This window comes from Tiliqua scincoides, chromosome 14 (assembly GCF_035046505.1).
Source record: "Tiliqua scincoides isolate rTilSci1 chromosome 14, rTilSci1.hap2, whole genome shotgun sequence".
In the NCBI taxonomy this organism is placed as follows: domain Eukaryota; kingdom Metazoa; phylum Chordata; class Lepidosauria; order Squamata; family Scincidae; genus Tiliqua; species Tiliqua scincoides.
Window position 1 is genome coordinate 10,084,936 of NC_089834.1, and position 5,928 is coordinate 10,090,863.

Consider the following 5,928-nt stretch of genomic DNA (forward strand, 5'->3'; position numbering starts at 1 on the left):
TTAGGCAGTGCAGATAAAGTTCAATTCATTAAGGCTCCTCAGTGTGAGAGAGAAGAAGGTTTTTGTCTCAGTTCCCCATTAGATTGTATCACTGTGGGACACATTACTAGTGTAATACTGATCAGCACAGTAATAATCGGCCTCGTCTTCAGCCTGGATGTTGTTGATCGTCAAAGAGCTAACAGTTCCTGACTTTGAAGCCGTGAACCGATCCGGGATCCCTTCTCCCCTGCTGCCACTGGTATAGTACACAAAGCGGGGGGCCTCTCCAGGTTTCTGTTGATACCATGAAAAATTGCTGTCCCAGCTCCCACCGCTACTTCTCGAGCAAGACAGTTGCACTGTTTGACCCAAGGACGCCGACTGGGAGGCAGGTTGAGTCACCGTCGGCTGTGAACTGACACCTTCACAAAAAGCACACCCAAAAAATGAAGTTAGTACGTTTTCTCCTCTCTCAAATGCCACCCCATTAGGTTTTTTATAATCAACACAAAATGTAACATGGCTGTGTTGTTGACACACAAGTGCATGTACAATGAGTTCTCCAGTCCTTTACCTGAATAGTAACTGAGAAGCGTGAGGAGAACCAGAGCCCAGGTCATGGTGAACAGCACAATAAGTTTCAATAAGAAGCAACAAGATATCTCTGACTGGATCCTGCCCTTCTTTTAATGATGCTGGCAACTGAAGAAGAGCCCATCATGCAAATTGGATCACACTCATTGGCTTTGTTCCCATGGTGCCTCTCCTTGAAGGAGGCCTGGCTCTGCAAGCAGGCCAATGAGTAGATGTCACGGTTGCATGACAAGGACTTATTGATGGGGGAGACTGTTACTGTGTCATGGGTGGAAAGGTTACACCCTATAACATCATCACGGTGATAAATTCAGGCAAGGAACTGTGGATGGAACACCCTGCAATCTTGCCAAAACAGTCTGTTGGCTGACAATCATACGGGGTCAGAGCAGTGATTTTCAACCTTTTTCATCCTACAGCACACTGACAAGGTACTAAAATAGTCAAGGCACGCCATCGGTTTTTGGACAATTGACAAGGCACGCCATGCTTTGGTGGGGACTCACATCCCCCAATGGCCCTACTAATTAGGGACCCTCCCCCAAACTCCCGCGGCACACCTGCAGACCATTTGTGGCACACCAGTGTGCCACGGCACAGTGGTTGAAAATGGCTGGGTCCGAGGAATTGGCAAGGGGAGAATTCAGGAGGAGGAATGGGTTGTGTGAACCACAACTGGCAATTTCCAGCTCCAAACCCTTCCCAGCCCTCCCTGAAACAGACCTGCTTAGCTTCATCAAAACGGTTGTATCATGTGCCCTTGTGACCATGGCCCCTCTGTCCAAACCATCACTGTGATTCAGGTTATTCAGGCACAGATACTATCAAGTCCTTTAAGGATTCTGAATTATCCTGCTCTGGGCAGGTACTTATTGGATCAGCAGGTTCTTTTTTATACTGCACCTGCTGCATTGAGACTTGCACTGCCTGATCAGATCAGTAAGAGAGACTTACAGAGCAATCCTATGCATGCCTACTCAGAAGTAAGTCCCACTGTGTTCAATGGGGCTTACTGCCAGGAAAGTGGGTATAGGATTGCCGCCTCTGTTGATTGGAAAGGTAGGCAAAGTGAAAGACCCAGCTGAGATAAATGTAAGCTCTTTCAGTATTCTTGATCTCACGCTCTGGAGGGAGGGACTACAGGTTTTTGTCTCAGTTCCCCATTAGACTGCACCACTGTGGGACTTGCGGCCACTAGTGCTTTCATCCATAGCGCAGTAAAAATCAGCCTCATCTTCAACCTGAATGTTTGTGATGCTTAGGTAGCCAACAGTGTCTGACTTAGAAGCAGTGAACCGATCTGGGATCCCGTCACCCATCCTGATGCCGCAGCCGTCACAACCCACATAGCGAGTTGCCTGTCCGGCTTTCTGCTGATACCAGTAAAACGAGCTGCCCCATATACCATCAGTGCTTTGAGAGCAGGAGAGTTTAGCTGTTTGTCCCAGAGACACAGATTGGGAGGCAGGTTGAGTCAAAGTAGCCTGAGAGGTGACACCTTTACAAAAAGAAAGAGGACAAAGAATGACTTGCTGGTGGATTTATTTTGCGCTGTGCATGCCAGCAAAGGTTCCTCAGAATGACTATAATCCACAATTCTGCATATGAATATAATGCAAGGGTTGGTTATTTGTTTGTTCACACAGACCTATCTAAAGTTACCTGAGCAGTAATGGAGAAGCGTCAAGATGAACAGAGTCCAGGCCATGGTGAGATCAGGAAGAGGGTCTGACCTCCTGAAGCTAACAGAGAGCTGGGTGGGACCTTCTCCCCTCCTTCCTTAAATGCCACAGTCCCTGCATGCAAAGCTGTTTTGGGTGCTGTAGCTCCAGGAGAATTTCTGCTGTCCGTGATGCATGATGAGAACACATGATGTTCTAGCAAAGCCAATGGCAGTAGGATAATTTGCATCAAGGAATTTTTCGGAAATTGGGAATGGCCCAGTGCATTGTCCCCAAACAGAAAGGAAGCAGTATTAATACCACCTAACACTGTTGAGCCTGAAGGGAAAAGAAGAGACACTTTTTTTTCCTTTCTTTCTTCCAGAAGTGATGCAAAAAAAGCACATTAATAGCTTGTAATGGTCTACATTAATAGTCTACAGCAGTGATTTTCATCTTTTTTCATCTCACGGCACACTGACAAGGCGCTAAAATTGTCCAGGCGCACCACCTGTTTTTTGACCACTGACAAGGCATGCCATGCCGCTGGTAGGGACTCACAAATCCCCCAATTGCCCTACTAATAAATGACCCTCCCCAAACTCCAATGGCACACCTGCAGACCATCTGCGGCACATCAGTGTGCCACGGCACAGCGGTTGAACATCGCTGGTCGACAGGCTTGGTCCAAGATGAACTCACACCTGATTGGATGCTCAAAGTCCACAGCCCCATTTTGAAGGTTTCAGTGGTTTTCTGGGCCCAAGCATTAGTGTGCGTGAGCCCCACACTCCCATCACACCTGCTGCCATCACCTCTACACACTCCTCTACCGGTTAGCATTTCTTCAAATTCGGCCAGGTGGGAGACTCAGGAAATTCCACTCCAAGATTCACCCCACATGACTAGTGAAGGTGGCGAGGCGGAGACAGGTGATGGTACACTTGGGGGGGGGGGGATTGAGAAGAGTGTTGTCATAGTAAGCAGGGCGGGAGGACCTTGCTGTGTTCATCCCAGTTGAGCATCCCTCCTGCTGCTTCTCTGCCTCCTTAGCTTGGAAGCGCCTTCAGATCAAAGAGCCAGTTTCTCTTTTTTTTTTCTTTTGCTATGCAAGCCACACTGATGTAAAGCACTGTAACATTATTTGAAATACCTAAATGCAGAGAGAAACAGTACTGCAAACTTGTTGTGGGGGGGCGCTAATGTGATGGGGGCTGAGACAGACAAAAACTCAGTTGGGTTGGTTGTTTGGCAACCTACAGTCTCGAAAGACTATGGTAGAAGCCTACAGCACCCGGTATTCCCAGGTGGTCTCCCATCCAAGTACTAACCAGGCCTGACCCTGCTTAGCTTCTGAGATCAGGCATGTTCAGGGTAACAGTTGCTACTTGTTGACTTAAGGTTGACATGTTTGCTGCATGAATTAAAAGACCGGGGGGGGGGGGGAACTCTTCGGATCTGGACCAGTTTCTTCCTTTACATAGGAGGAAGTTTGCCACCCCTGCTATCAGGGCAAGAGGCACCTTTACAAGGGGTGCTCCTCTTATATTTAGCAGGGTAGAGCAACTGTCTCTCTACACCCCAGCATAGTGTCTTTTCCAGTGACTCTAACTGGTGCCACTTCTGTATTTTATTTTATTTTTGTTAAGAGTGTAAGCCCTTTGGGGCAGGGAACCATTTATTGATTTATTTCTATGTGAACCGCTTTGTGAATTACTCTTATTGAAAAACAGTATATAAATATTCTTCATAATACATGCAGCTACATTTGCAGTTCATCTAAGACCATTTTACGCCATCATACCAGAAGATGGGCTGCTAACATCTCCCTCTAGTGGCCCCAAAATTCCAAAAACACTTCCAGGGCAGCTTAAAACAATCAAAGAAATATAGACCAGCGGTTCCCAAATTTTTTAGCACCAGGACCCATCTAGCTTTATGAGGTGGGGGAAAAAATTTCACTTAAACAGCCACTCCAAGCCTCTGTTTTGATCTTGTTTTTAATTATTAGGGTGAGTGGGAGACTGCTTTCTGGAGCTTTTGTTGAGCTGCACATTCATTGGATCAGGTCCATTCTGGTGGTGTTTTGTTGCCCTCAACCTGCCATTTGAAGCGGAATGAGATTCCGTTGCCTACTCCTGAGTAAACACACCCAGGTGGCTCCGTTTCAATTTCCATAGACCTCAACACATTTTCTTTGTCAGTTACCAGGCTGTCAGATTCGCGACCCACCAAAAATCAGGTCTTGACCCGCAGGTTGGTCCTGACCCACAGTTTGGGAGCCACTGATATAGACCAAGAATAAGGACGTATAGATATATATGGGGGGGGGGGAGGTGTGGAGAGTGTTAGATCCATCCTAATTGACATCTGATTAGCTTTACCAAAACAGCAGAACCAGTGTGCCGTCTTCAGACCATGCCTTGGGATGGATTGATCCAATCCAACTCTATGATTTGAGCAGTTCCAGCACAGGCAATATTAAATTCTGAAATGATTCTCAGTTCCTCCTCTAGAGGTTTTTGTCCCAGTTCCCCATTAGAATGTATCACAGTGGAACTTGCTACCAGTGCTGTACCAATTGCAACAGTAATATTCAGCCTCGTCTTCAGCCTGAATGTTTGTGATGCTTAAATAACCAATGCCCCCCGAGGTGGAACCCGTGAATCGATCTGGCACCCCTTCTCCTCTGCTGCTGCTTCCATAGAGCACAAAGCGAGGCTTTTGCCCAGGTTTCTGCTGATACCAGTGTGAGTTGGTGTTCCAGCTCCCGCCGCTGCTTCTGGTGCAAGGGAGTTTCACCGTTTGTCCCAGTGACACTGACTCGGAGGCAGGTTGAGTCACAGTTCCCTGCGAAAGGACCCCTTTGCAAACAAGAAAAGAAAGCCACAAGAATGGGTTCAGTGCATTTTCTCTGCTCTCCAATGTCTCCAACACCTCTAAGCTTCGATGATACAAGCAAAATATAAATGGCTGTGCTGTGGACATATCAGCGCACGCGTGGTGAATTCTCTAACCGTTACCTGAATGGTAAGTGAGGAGTGCGAGGAGAATCGGGGCCCAGGTCATGATGGAAGTCAAAATGGATGTGACTTGAAAAAGCAATAGGATGTCTCTGGAGGAATCCTTCCTCCTTTCTTAAACGGGCCAAGAACTGAAGAAAGATCCCAGCATGCAAATTGATTCAACCCCATTGGCTGTGCAAGACACGGCAGCTTGCATATCAGTAGGTGTGACGGTTGAGCCAGACCAAGGTTCATGTCTGCAGGAAGGAAGTTGTTAAGGGACTTTCAGTTCCCCCACTGAGATGAAGAAGGACAAAGGTTTTGGTCTCAGTTCCCCATGAGGTTGTATCACTGTGGAACATGTTAGCAGTGCTGTACCAAGCAGCGCAGTAATAGTCAGCCTCATCTTCAGCTTGGACATTCATGATGCTTAAATAGCCAACAGTCCCTGACTGGGAAGCAGAGAACCGATCTGGGATCCCTTCTCCCCTGCTGCCTGAGGTATAGCACACGAAGTGAGGACCCTGTCCAGGGCTCTGTCGGTACCAGGCAAAATCACTGTCCCAGGTGCCGCTACCACTTCTAGAGCAGGAAATTTTTGTCGTTTGGCCCAGGGACGCAGACACAGAGGCTGGTTGAATCGCCGCTGCCTGGGAATGGACACCTTCACCAAAAGAACAAAAACC

At 47.5% G+C, this 5,928-nt stretch overlaps 1 pseudogene; it reads right to left on the reverse strand.

Moving 5' to 3' along the window:
- LOC136634461 (uncharacterized) lies at positions 1 to 2,284 on the reverse strand (annotated as a pseudogene).
- Between the last annotated feature and the right edge of the window lie 3,644 nt (positions 2,285 to 5,928).